Raw genomic sequence first — 14,496 nt, forward strand, 5'->3', positions numbered from 1 at the left:
AGTCATAAGGGATTATTCTTCTACCAAAGTGTTCTAGCTTTCAAAATTGTTGGAAGGGAAAAATGTTGGCATATTCACTATCCATTAACATGGACAGAATAAAAGAAAGAATTATGAAGAAAAAGGCAAAGTAGCCATCCTGGCTGTCCCTTACTGTGACCTATTATAGGCACCTATGTGATATGACACTTCACAGAAATTCTAAGGTATGGAACTATGTCACATTATATGGGATGTTTGAAAATTTATTCTCAATCTGGGTGGACATATTCTCAGATAAAAATTATATTACTGTAGAAAATGGAGAGCTAATAGCAGAAGACAACTACCAGGATTTTGATATAACTCTTGCCTGAAACTGAAGTTAGACTACAATGTTTTCCGTTATATCTGTTTTGACCTTGAACAAGCCAATACTATTTTTGAGCTTGAATTTTTTTCTGATTGTCAAGTGACAGGTTACTGTTCAATTCTCTTCAAGGGTTTAATAATCTGGGTAACTGAATGAATGGATAGATGAATAACTGCTTAAAAAATAGCTTATATATCTACAGTAGTGCCTAAGCAAGTTACTAGATCTATATACTCTGAGACTCCAACTTAGTCATAATGGATTTAAACAGATGGAATGGTTGCTTATCATTACATTACTTTAATTGTACAGAATGATATATGTTCATAAACACATGCAGCCAGAAATGTATCATTTAAGCAAACAGGTATCAAATAAATACCTTTGTAGCCTTAATACAAAACAAAATATAGAACATCTCAGACATTTGAATATTCACTTTGTGTCCTACAAAAGGACTTTGACCTTTTGCAATGAAATCATTTTAGGTATAGTGTCTTGTGATCAAGATCTGAATCAGTAATTTTATTTATACACACATTTCATTATACAAGTTTTCTGTGGTTATTCAGATTTCTTTTGTTGTTTGTTTTTATGGTTTTTATTATGTCCTTGACAATTACCTACGTGTAATTTATGTCTTCAAAGTTTTTTAGCACTAAGGTAAAGGACAATGTCTTTTTAGTAAAAAAATATGAACTGTATGGCCATGTATAATCCCTCGTTCTTGACCCGGGTAATTGCCTGCATGTGTGCAAGTGCACTGTGTCATGCAGTGCCCACAGAGGACAGAAGTGGGCCTCTGATCCCCTGGAACTGAGGTTACAGACAGTTGTTATATGTCATGTGGGTGATGGGATTCAAACCTTGGTCTTCTGCAAGAGCAGCCAGTGCTGTTAACTACTGAGCTATCTTAACAGACCCGAAAATATGTTTTAAAAAATCCTTTCCTTTTTCATACAATTTATTTTAATCATATTTGACCCCTTCCTCCTCTCTGACCCCATCTTAACTACTCCCTCCTGGACTCTGTCTTCTACTATTATTTGTCATTTTTTTAATTTTTGAAAAGCCTATTGAGTCTAATCTGTTCTTTGCAAGTGCTCTGCATGTGTCTTTCAAGTAGAGTTTGGTCAACATATAAAGAAGCAAACCAGTAGAGAAAACAGACACTCTCTCCCAGCATGTATCAATTGACACTATATTCACTAGATGGTTTCTTGCCCATCTATACCATCCATGCTCTGATCCTGTCTGACTTGGGTTTGCACAACTCATAAGCATACTGTCATAAGTGCCATGAGTTCATATGTGCAACTACCCTGCAGAGTCCAGACAACACAGTTTCCTTATATTCATCTATAACCTCTGACTCTTAAAATCTTTCTGTCCCCTCTTCCATAATTATCTTTAAGCCTTTGGATGATTTGGTGCTATATATGAGTGTTCCATCTTTGGCTGAACAATCTTCAGTCTCTTGTTCTCTGCTCATTGACCATTTGTGGGTATCTGTGTTAATCAGCATCTGCTCCAAAAAGAGCTTTCTCTGGTTAAAGTTGAGTGACTCACTAATATATGTGTACAACAATATATCATGAGGAGTCATTTTAATATTATGTCTGTCGGCTGAATGATCACAGCAGATTCTCCCCTATGTTCTGTGACCTGTCTAGTCACAGGTTCCTGACCCTTATATATGTCAGGTATGAACTGTCGCTGTGATCAAGAGAACAAAAAGACATTATTCTACAAATGAAGAGACAGATGGCTGCAAGCAGAGATTTTAATTGAATTTGTGTGCATTTTATGCAATATATCTTAATCATATTTATGCCTCCTCCCTTATCTGCATCCCATGCCCTCCCCCACCAGATATCATCCTTTAATTATGTCATATTTAAATTCTTTTGAGATAAACAAGAGGGAGAAGATTATGAGTTAGAGAGGAGACTGTTGACGGGCTCATTCCTGAGAAGGGGAAAGTGATTCATAGTTAAGATGATTAATATTAGAATGTACAGAAGATTCTTAATTGAACATTTATTTAAAAATACATCCTTGACTTTCAGCTTTTGAGATTGTGAGTCAGAAAGTATATCAAAAGTACTTCAGATCAAAATGAGTCAAGTATTGTAGTTTGAGAAAGTACAATTTTTGTACAGATGTCAGTCAATTCAGCAACTCTTTTTTCGTTTTTAAAAAATTTTTGAGAGTTTCATATATGCTATCATATTTGCATTTCATCTACCCCTCCCTGTTCCCCTACTAGTTCATTTAATTGTGATCATGCATACCTGTGTTTAGGGTTGCCACTTGGAATTTCCTCTCAGAGAGTGAGTTCCTGGAGAAAAATGAATCGTCCTTCCTCATCATACATCAGATGAAGAGCATGTAGCTCTTCATCTCGAATTAGCGGAACACATGGAAATTCCCCATCCACCTGGGGATACCAACTACTTTCGGCATTATATAAGGTTGACTTAGGCTACTATAGTCTGGAGATTTAATTGATGTAATTTCCTTGTCATGGTTAGACTGCATTAACTAAGAGCAGGTGCCTTTTCACTCTAAATATTACAATCTTCCTACCCACTTCACTGACAATCCTGGAGCCCCAGATATAGAAGTGGCATTATACATGTATCACGTATGGCTGCACATCTCATAGCTAGTTATTCTATTTTGACCAGTTGTAGAACTCTATAATAGTCTCCATCTATTGCAAAAAGAAGCTTCTTTGATGATGGGTAAGAGGTATACTTTTCTGTAAATATAAAGATATGTACTTAGAATATAGTAAGAAATTACATTGGTCTAGGAAAGTGACAGTAATCGTTTCTTCTCTAGGGATTGTGTCTTCTCCAATCATGTGTACTTGGTTACATTTATAGTACCATGTATGAATTTCTTCACATTCAGCAGATCTTAAGTCCAATTAGACAGCTGTTAATTATCCCCTAGATGAAATATAACTGTCGTATCTCTAGAGATAATTTGCTGGGAAAATCATTGTTGTGGTTTATAGGCTTTAGAGCATGGGAGGAACACTGATTGATTTTCTCCTTTGGCGACTTGTGCAACATCTTCTGATAATGTGAGAGTCAGTCTTTTAGTAGGATGCTTGCAGGTCCTTTCCAGAAAAGAGAAAAATATTAAGGGGGTGTTAATTGGAAAATAACTCAAATTATTCCTATTTTCAGGTGACATAATATTATACATCAGAGATTCCCAAAATTCCTCCAGAGAACTTCTAGAAATGATCAAAACTGTCCTCACTGTGGCAAGACACAAAAGCAGTGTACAAAAATCACTATTTTATGTACTAGTAATAAGCAGGCAGAGAAAGAAACTATGGAAACACTCCCACTCACAATAACCTTAAAAAATCTAAGAGAAGGGGCTGGAGAAATGGCTCATTGGTTAAGGGCACTGGCTGCTCTTGAAGTCCCACGTTCAATTCCCTGTATCCACAAGGCAGCTAACAACCATCCATAACTCCAGTTCCAGGGAATCCTATGCTCTCTTCTGACCTCTGTGTGTGTTGCATGATGGGTGCACTTACATACATTTAGGCAATACACTCATACACATAAAGAAAATAAAAATAATTTTTTTTAATCTAGGAGAAAACTGAACCAAAGATGTCAAAGATTTCTGCAATGAAATTTTTAAATTTTTAAATGAAAAGATTGCAAAAGAGTAGAAGATGGAAGATCCCTTGTGCTCATGAATTGGTAGAAATAATACTGTGAAAATGACACCCTACCAAAAACAGCACAATTAAAATTACAATCAAATTACACATGATATTTTTTCATAGATTAAAAATCCCCTACATTTCTTAAAAGTGAAGAACAATGCATGAGGGATTATTATATCAAATTTCAAAATATATTGCTGACCTGTTATAACAGTGGTATTAGCATGATAACAGACATGTACTGGAACAAAATACAAACTGAAGACACAAGTACACACAATGACAGCCATCTTATATTTGACAAAGGTTCCAAAAATACATAATAGATGAAATACAGGTCCTTCAATATATAGTGTTAATATAACTGAATCTCTACATGTAGAAGAATGAGTTTAGACCCATGTCTATCACCATGAGGAAATATCATATCCAAATGAATCAAAGACCTCAATGTGAAACCTGAAATGCTGAAACTTTTGGAAGAAAACATAGCCATTATCCTTTAATATACAGGTAAAGGAAAGGGTTTTCTAAATTGGATTTGATTTACTCAGCAATTAAAGCACATAATTGGAAAATGGGACCTAACTATGCTAAACAACATTTGTACAGCAAAGAAGACAATCGATTGATTGAATATAAATCCCAACTGAGTGAGAGGGAATCTATGCCAGCTTTACGGATGACAGAGTATTGATTTATAGAATTTACAGAAACTCAAAATAAAAAAAAATGAATCAAGAATAGACAAGACCCAATTTAAAATGGGCTATATATCATGGGGCTGGAGAGATAGCTCAGCAGTTAAAAGCACACCACGGTGTGATTCCCAGCATCCACAAGATGATGAAAATCTGTCCATAACTCCAGTTCCAGGGGAATCTAATGCCTGTTTTTTACCTCAGTGTGCACTGCACGAAAGGGGTGCACTTACACACATGCAGAGAATACACTCATACTCACAAAAATAAAGACAATAAATAAAATATTTGTAAAAATGGACTATAGGTCTGAACAATGATTTCTCAAAAGATGGAATAAAAACAGCCAAGAAACACCTTATAAAGTGCTCAAAATCCTTAGCAGTTCAGGAAATGCAAATTAAAGTTAATTTAGTATTTAATCTTAAGGCAATAAAAATATCTAAGGCCACGAAAACAGATGACAAATGCTGACAAGGATGTGAAAAGATGGAAGTTCTATTTATTGGTAACCAAAAATGAAACCATATAATTTGCATATAAGTCGGTGAAAGTAGAAATAGTTATACTAAGTGAGATATCCAACATTCTGAAAAACAAGGGATGCATGCTCTCTTTCATTTGATGATCCTGTGTGAATGATTTTTATAAATGGGCACAGTCTCGATTAATGAGTTTAATTAACCCTATGAAACTGATGTGCTCTCAAGTCTTGTGACCTGGGCACCTACCTTGTTCCCTCGGAAACCTCAATTTGGTACTCAACCCAAATGTTAATGAATAAACATATTGAAGTGCTGAAAGGTGCATACCCATCTCCATTGCACACAGGGGAGAATGTGAAGGGGTGACTTGGGTGAATGAGATATTCTAGAACTAGGGATGAAGAAGCTGGGTGGTCTGTTAAGTTTACAGTGAAGTCAAGCTTGTACTTCCAGATTAATGCTGGTGAAACCATTTTGAATAAAATTATGGGTGGAGTCTGATTCAAAGACACAATTCCAGGGACAAAGTTCCATCAGCACAGTTCCAGGAGCCAGAAGGTTGCAAGAGATATCTTAGGGAATGGAGTGTCCTCCAACTTTGGGCCCACTCTTTAAAACTAAATTAAATAGATTTTTTTTCACCTTTTTGAGACAGGGTCTCCCTGAAACCCCAGCTGGCCTAGAATTCACTATGTAGACCAGGGTGGCTTTGAACTCACAGAGATCCACCTGCCTCTGCCTCCTGAGTGTTGGGATTAAAGGCGTGTGCCACCACATCCAGCTCAAAGCTAAATTAAATAGACTTTTAAAAATATTTTATTGCATTTTTGTGTATTTCATGTAACATATTTTAATCAACCTTATACCCCCTCCTCCATCCACGCCCTCTCTATGCCACCCACTGGATTTCATACATTGTGTCATATATGTTAAGTGATTTCTGGTCAAGAGTTTGTACCCAGATGTTCTTGGGTCCAAGTTCATCTACTGGAGTCTAGCAAGCTTACCTAGAGTCTCTCCCTTAAACAAGAGCTTCTCTCCCTCACCCAGCAGTAATCAGTTGCTAAGAGTTCCTAGGCTTGCAATGGGACCTGCTGCCCATTTCCCTCCTTTCATGCTGGGATGCTTATCTGACTGAGTCAGCCCAGGTCTTGTGCATGCTGTCATCATTGTTGCAAGGTCATATGAAGTAGTTTGCCAGTGGCCTGAAATCTTCTGCTTCCATATGTTCATGCACCAAGCCTGGCTTTTACAGTCTTTCTGTCCTGTCTTCCACAATAGTCCCTGAGCCATGGGTAAGATTTAATACAGGAGTCTTATGAAGGGACCCACGCTCTGCAGTCTCTTATTATTTAGCTAGTTGTGTCCTTCTGTGTACATTGCGGTCTGTTATATGGGGCTGCTTCATTGGTGAGAGTTGAGAAATGTGTTACTATTCTCTCTACTCCCTGTCCAGCTATGTTCCATGAGCATTAGGTCTAGAGGTTTCACTGTAGATGTATCATTTAAGGCTGGGAATATCTCAGATATATATTCTCTGTGTGTGACCAGCTGTGGAACTCTGTAATAGCCTCCACTGTTGCAAAGAGAAGCTTCTTTGATGAATGGTATACAGTATATTTGTGAGAAAATATAAGGAACCATATTTAGCATACAGTAAGAAATTTCATTTTTTAGACAAAGATAGGCTTTTCTCTAGGATCTATAACCTTTCCAGTCATATGTATTTGGCTATATTTACAGTGCCACTGATGAGCTCCCTCCCATTGAGAAGATTTTAATTCCAATTACATAACTGTTGATTACCCACTAGATAAAAGCACCACTACTGCACCAATAGAGATAGTTTGCGGTGCCAGTCTTTATGGTTTTTAGGATTTCGAGCTGAGTTGGACCATGGATTGATCATTTACCTTAGCAGCTTGCGTAGTACCTTTTACAACTATGAGCAAGCTAGTCTTCAGAGGAAAGGTTTCCAGGTAAGGTCCAGCTCCCTTGCTCCAAGTCCTGTTCTGAAATATGTCCTGTCTTCAGAAATAGGGTTTTAAATTCAAGTTCTGGGAGATAACCAAGGACTGTGGCAATAGCCTGTGTTATTTTGGGAGTCTCTTGGGCTGCCTTGATCAACAACTTGAGGGGATGTTTCTCCTGTCTGGCACTGTATTCTTTCTTATTTAGATTTCAAGTATACTCATGTTCAGTTATTGTATGTGTATTTTTCAGAGTTTTTTTTTAAATTAATACATTTCCCTTTGGATTTTTATGCCATGTAGATTTGATTTATCTCCCCCCACCCTTTGTCTAACTACCATCCTCCCTCCCCAGTTCGTGTCCCCATTTCCTCCATTTTACTCTTGGTAATACCTGTCTTCCATTATCCCCTCTTTCTTGAGTTGTTTCTTCCCCTTTAATGTCATGGGTCCTTGTGTACTCTTTTCTCCATTCTCAGTTGAATCCCACCTTTTCCCTCTTTTCCCATTTGGTAACATGTTTCCTACTACCACCCTCTTTCAGGCTCTTTCTTTCCCTTCATCTTCATGCTTCCTTTCCATTTTTCTAGTTCCAGCTGTATCATCAGAATAGATACACACGTATAAGAGATGGATGCTATGATCTGGAAATGAGGGAAAACATATATCGCTTGATTTTTCTCACTCTTTTTTACTTCACTTAGTGTAACAGGTTCTAGTTCCATACATCTACCTGCAAATTTAATAATTTCATCTTTCCTGGCTTTGAGCAGAGCTCTCTGGTATAAATGTACCATATTTTCATTATCTAGTCATCAATTGATGGACACTTAGGTTGTTGCCATTTCTTAGCTATTGTAAAAGAGTAGCAACAAACATGGATGTACAGCTATATCTACAGTAGGATGAGTCCTTTGGGTATATGCCAAGGAGTAATATAAACAGATCATATGGTAGATTCTTTCTCTCTTTCTCTTTCTTCTTTCTTTCTTTCTTTCTTTCTTTCTTTCTTTCTTTCTTCCTTCCTTCCTTCCTTCCTTCCTTTCTTTCTTTCTTTCTTTCTCCTCATTTCTTTCTTTCTTTCTTTCTTTCTTTCTTTCTTTTTCTTTCCTTTTGATCTTCTTGAGACAGGGTTTCCCTGTAGCCCCATCTGGCCTGGAACTTGCTATGTAGACCAGTCTAACCTCAAACTCACAGAGATCCACCTGCCTCTGTCTCCTGAGTGTTTGGACTAAAGGCATGTGCCAGCACACCCAATTGGGACACCACTTTTTTTATTTTTTAAGAGTTCTGGACACTGCTTTCCACAGCGGTTGCCAAATTTGCATTCCCATATCCTCACCAGCATTTGTTGGCTTTTGTTCTCTCGATCTTAGCCAGTCTGATGGTGGTAAGGTAAAATCTTAAAGTGGTTTTGATCTGCATTTCCTTAGTTGCTAGGGATATTTAACACTTTTAAAGATGTTTTACACCATTTTTATTTATCCATTTGAGATTTTTCTGATCAAAGTCCTTAGCCCATCCTTTTATTGGGTCATTTGTTTTTGGTTTCTTTGTTTTTGACTTCTTTGTATGTTGTCCCTATTCATTCACTGTCAGATGTGTAGCTGGTGAAGACTGTCCCATTCAGCAGGTTTCCTCTTCTCTTCCTCTGTTGTTCCTTTTCCTGGACAGAAACTATGTAACTCAATGAGTTCCCACTTGTTGTTTGGTGACCTAATACTTAAGTAACTGATGTCTGATTTAGAAAGTCCTTTCCTACACCCATATCTAGTAGGGTTCTGCTATGTATTATACCATCTGACTTTCATAGTTTTCATTGAAAACTCAGCTCTGATGGGTTTTCGTTTATATGTAACTTGCTTTTGTTTTGTTTTCTCTAGCAGCTTTCAGTACCCTCTCTTGGTTCTGTACTTTCAGTATTTCTACTATGATATGTCTTGTGGAGTTCTTGTTCTGGTCCTATCTAATTTGTGTTCTATGTGCTTCTTGAATCTGTATAGGTATGTCTTTTGTCTTTCTTTAATTTAGAGGAGTTTTCTTCTATAATTCTGTTCAAGATCTGACCAATGCCATTGGCCTGAAATTCTTCTCCTTCTTGTATCCCTATGATATGTAGATTTGGTCTTTTCATGGTGTCCCACAATTCCTGAGTATTCAATTCATCTGTTTTAAAACTTATTTTATAGTCTTTGCTTGAGGAGTCCAGTTCTTCATCTTTATTTTCCACTCTTCATATCCTGTTTTCTGCTTCATTCACTCTGCTTGTGAACCTTTCTCCTTTTGTTTCAAATTGATTTGGTGAGTTTTTCAGTTCCATCTCCAATTTGGCTTGAGTTTCCTTTCATATTTGTATTTCTTTTGTGAATTCAGTTTTATAATCCTGAATTGTTTTTGCTATTTCATTCATCCACATATGTGCATTTTCTTGAGCTTCCACCACATTTATGACTAACATTTTTTAGTTCTTTGAGTTGTGTTTTCCTTTAGTTCTTTGATCATGTTTATGACTGTTGTATTAAATTCTGCATCGTAGTTCACCATTGTAAGATTGGTGGATTTCATTGGGGACATATTCTCTTCATTTTTCTTATGTTTGGGCATATGGATGATGTATTTAGTCAGGGTTCTCTAAAGAAACAGAACTGGTAGACTGAAAATATATGTATGGGGATTTATCAGATTAGCTCACTGGATAATGTCCAAGTAGTCCAACAATGGCTGTACCACACTGAAGAGACTGAGAAACCATAGCTGCTCAGTCCATGAGGTAGGCTGGATGTCTCAGTAGTCCCAATCTGATGCTCAAGATCTGAAGACTTCCAAAAGATTGGCTAGTGTTCGGTCTACAGCAGCAAGATGAACTCACCAGGGAGAAAGAATGCAAGCAGGGAAAAGAAAGCTCTCTCCTCTGTCACGGTCTTTTATAAGGCTGCCATCAGAAGGTAACACCCACATTTAGTGTGTGTCTTCCAGCTTCAGATGATCCAATCAAGAAAATCTCTCTCATTTCAGTTAATCGCAGATCCGGTCAAGTTGACACCCAGGATTAGCGATCACAGATTTCTTTTGCTGGTTGTGTGTCTGGTAGGAAATTCTATTCTGCCTTTTTTTTAGCTCAAGTTTGCTTCTGCTTATATTGTTGATGTAGCTTGGTTGCTTTTTGTTAAGGTATGAAATGTTACTTGGTCTCTGCTGCACGTTTTTGGAGGTTAATAGGCTGGTCTGGGTAGTACATGGGTCTGTAGTAGGCAGATTAGGAGGCAGGGTAAGGACAAGATGGGGGTGGGGACATCCTGTGGCGGGTCTAGCAAACTATACCAGAGGATTAAGTTAGTCTGGGTTATGAAACTAGTTGAGGCTTTTTTCTTTCCAGGTAATATTAATGGTGGCACAGTAACATATTATATTATAGCTCCAAATATTTAAATGTAAGAACATTGCCTACCCTCTCTCTGACCTACAGGCTTCTCTCTCTGGGGTAAGTCCATTGGGCCCTCCTCGCCTTTACTCCCCCAGCCTCACTCACCATCCCATCTGCCCCACTGGTCTCTCCTCCTAGCCTGGGCCATGTCCCATTCCTTGCCTTGGCACCCCAGACACCAGGAGAACCACCACTGCTTCTTCCTGATCCTGTGTATCTAGAGCAACTCAGTTCCTTCCCAGGTCCCCAGGAGCACTCAGGGCCTGGCCCTGCCCTCACCTCCCTCTGCTTTCCTGGGCCTCCTGGACCCGCAGGCGTCTATCCAGGATAGTCAATCTGGCCCTTCATGCCTTGATTCTCCCAGCCTCACTCACCCTCCCATCTTCCACGCTGGTCTCTCCTCCTAGCCTGGGCCCTGTCCCATTCCTTGTCTTGGCACCCAGACTTCTGGGGAACCACCACTGCTTCTTCCTGATCTTGTGCATCCAAACCAATTCAGTTCCTTCTTGGGTCCCTAGGGGTGCTCTGGGACTAGCCCCACCCTCACTTCCCCCTGCCTCACTGGGTCTGCACAACCCTCCAGCCTCTTTCCTGGATGCTGGGGCTGGCCTTTCCTCTTCCTGGTCCTTTGCATCCAGACAAACCAAGCTCCTCAGTCCAGTCCCCAAGGGCCCTTGAAGCTGCCTCCCACCCCCATCTTCCTTTGCATCTCTGGGTGGCATGGCCACCAGTTGCCCTAGACCAGCATCTTTCCTAGGCCCAGGTCCCAGGCCAGTCCAACCCCCAAATTCCTGAGGACAAAATCCATCCTGGAGGGATCCAGACCTTAGGAGAAAGCCTGAGAGCATCTGATCCTCATCTGACTTGGGCCTCTGTGGGAACTCCTGAAGACAACAGCAATCTGGCCAATCTAATATAAAACCAGAAGAGAGAACTCGAAGTTTAGAGGAACCAGGCTTTCATGCCAAAAAATTAAACCACAAGACACATAAAGTTCACAAAAAGAATCAGACCTAAACTTGAAGCCTTGAGTCTCACCCAAGACTCAGAAACTACAAAAGAAATTCACATTTCAAAATCACACAGAAAAAATAATAACACGAAAAACTAAAATACTATATCATCACCAAATATGAATAGTCCTCTAGAGGAGTACAATGAGAATTTCCTAGAGGTAATGCAGGACATGGAACTCAAAAGAACAATTATAAACATGAATTCAGTGAATTTAAAAAACACACAAACAAAGAAATAAAAAAAAACTGAAGGAAGAAGGGGTAAACTTCTGAATGAATTCATAAAAGAGTTAGAAATATTGAAGAAAACTCAGGCTGAAATGAAGAACAAAGTGAAACACTCAGTAAGCCAATTAGAAACGACAGGAGAAAGCCTCACCAATAGGATGAATGAAATGGAAAACAGAGTATCAAGACTGGAAGATAAAGTGGATGAACTAGACCACTCAAGCAAAGATTATGAAGAATTTAAGAAATCACAAGAATGGAATATGCAGGAGTTGTGACACCATAAAAAGAGCAAACTTATGAATTATAGGCATACAGGAAGGTGAAGAATCCCAAGGTAAATGCATAGACCAGATCTTCAACAGAATTGTGGAAGAAAATTTCCCAAAATTAAAGAAAGACATGCCCATAAAAATACAAGAAGCATATAGAATGCCAAACAGACAGGACCAGAAAAGAAACTCTCCATGGCATATCATAGTGAAAACACTAAATGTACAGAACAAAGAGAATACTGAAAGCTGCAAAGAAAAACAATTCACATGTAAAGGAAAACCCATCAGAATTACAGCTGACTTTTCAGTGCAAACTATGAAAGCCAGAAAAGCATGGACCAAAGTATTCCCAGTTCTAAATGACCATAGACCCAATCCAGAATTCTATATCCAGCTAAAATGTCTATTATACTTGAAGGAGAAAGAAAAATCTTCCATGATATAAATAGGCTGAAGGAATTCATGTCCACAAAACCAGCCCTTCAGAGAGTACTTGAAACTATACAAAGAGCTGAAGAAAGGAATGACTATATACAAGGGGTAATGGAAAGAAATTCAGTGAAGGTTTAACTGTGGAAATGCACAGCTGTATCAAGAATGTGAACAGAAATAAAAATGACAAGATTCAATACACATCTTCCATTAACAACTTTAAATATAAATGGACTGAACTCCCCTGTCAAAAGACACAGGCTAGTTGAATGCATTAAGAAACAAAATCCATCCTTTTCTGCAAGAAACCCATCTCACTTCCCAGAACAGGTACTACCTTAAGGTGAAAGGATGGGAAAGAATATTTCAAGCTTAAAATAAAACTAGTCAGAAGAGATAAAGAGGGTGTGCTGGATAGCTTTAGTGTCAACTTGACACACCTGGGTTGAGGGAGCCTCAGTTGGGGAATTGCCTCTATTGGACTGGCCTGTGGCCATGTCTGAGGGGCATCTTCTTGATGAGTGATGTGGGAGGCCCAGCCCACTGTGGGTGGTGCCACCCTTGGGCAGGTGGGCCTGTGTTGCATAAGAAAGCAGGCTGAGCAGGGGCCAGGAGAGCAAGCCAGTAAGCAGCGTTCCTCCATGGCCTGTGCTCCAGCTCCTGCCTCCAGGTTCCTGCCCTGAGTTCCTACCTTGGGCTCCCTGATGAACTGCGTGCGACCTGGGAGATGTAAGACAAATAAACCCTTTCCTCCCCAAGTTGGTACTGGTCAGAGTGTTTTGTCACAGCAATGAAGAAACAAACTAGGACAGAGGGCCACTTCATTCTGATCTAAGGAACAATAAATCAAGAAGATATTACTATCATGAACATATATTCACCAAACTCTGGTGCACCCCGCTTCATAAAAACAATACTACAGGGCTTTAATACCCAGATTAATCCCAACTCATTAATAGTAGTGGATTTCAATATGCCACTGTCTCCATTGGATAGGTCAACAGGGCAGAGAGTTAACAGAAAGACATCTGAATTAAATAATACCATATATCAAATGGACTTAGCAGACATCTAATGAGTATTTCACCCAAGCACCAAAAGACATACTGTCTACTCAGCACCCCATGGAACCTTCTCCAAAATTGACCATATACTGGGGCACAAAACAAACCTCAACAAATACAAAAAGACTGAAATAATTCCATGCAGTCTATCAGACCACAGTGCAATAAAGCTTACCATCAACACCGGAAGAAGCCCGAATCACCATATGAACACATGGAGATTAAGCAACACACTCCAGAATGATGAATGGGTCAAAAGAGAAATTAAGAAAGAAATAAAAGTATTCCTGGAACTAAATAAAAAGGACAATACAACACAACAAAACCTCTGGGATATGCTGAAAGAAGTCCTTAGACGAAATTTGTAGCGCTAAGTGCCTACATCAAAAAATCGGAAAGAACACAAACAAATGACTTAACATTGCAACTCAACACACTTGAAAAGCAACAGGAAATGAAACCAAAACTCAGCAGACAAGAAGAATTAACAAAAATCAGGGCAGAAATTAATAAAATTGAAACAAAGGAAACAATACAAAGAATCAACAATTCCAAGAGCTGGTTCTTTGAGAAACGATAAACAAGATTGACAGACCATTAGCTCAGTTAACCAAAAGAAAGAGTACCTCCAAATCAACAAAATCAGAGATGAAAAGGGAAAAAATCACAACAGACACCAGAAAGATACAAAACATTATAAGGGAATATTTTAAAAACACATATGCTACTAAACTTGAAAACCTAAAAGAAACGGACAGATATCTAAAGGCATGGCAACTACCAAAACTAAACCAAGAAGAGATTATCAGCTTAAACAGGCCCATGACACAAAAAGAAATTGAAATAGTA

The sequence above is a fragment of the Nannospalax galili genome, unplaced genomic scaffold (assembly GCF_000622305.1).
Source record: "Nannospalax galili isolate Female #2095 unplaced genomic scaffold, S.galili_v1.0 scaffold537, whole genome shotgun sequence".
NCBI lineage: Eukaryota > Metazoa > Chordata > Mammalia > Rodentia > Spalacidae > Nannospalax > Nannospalax galili.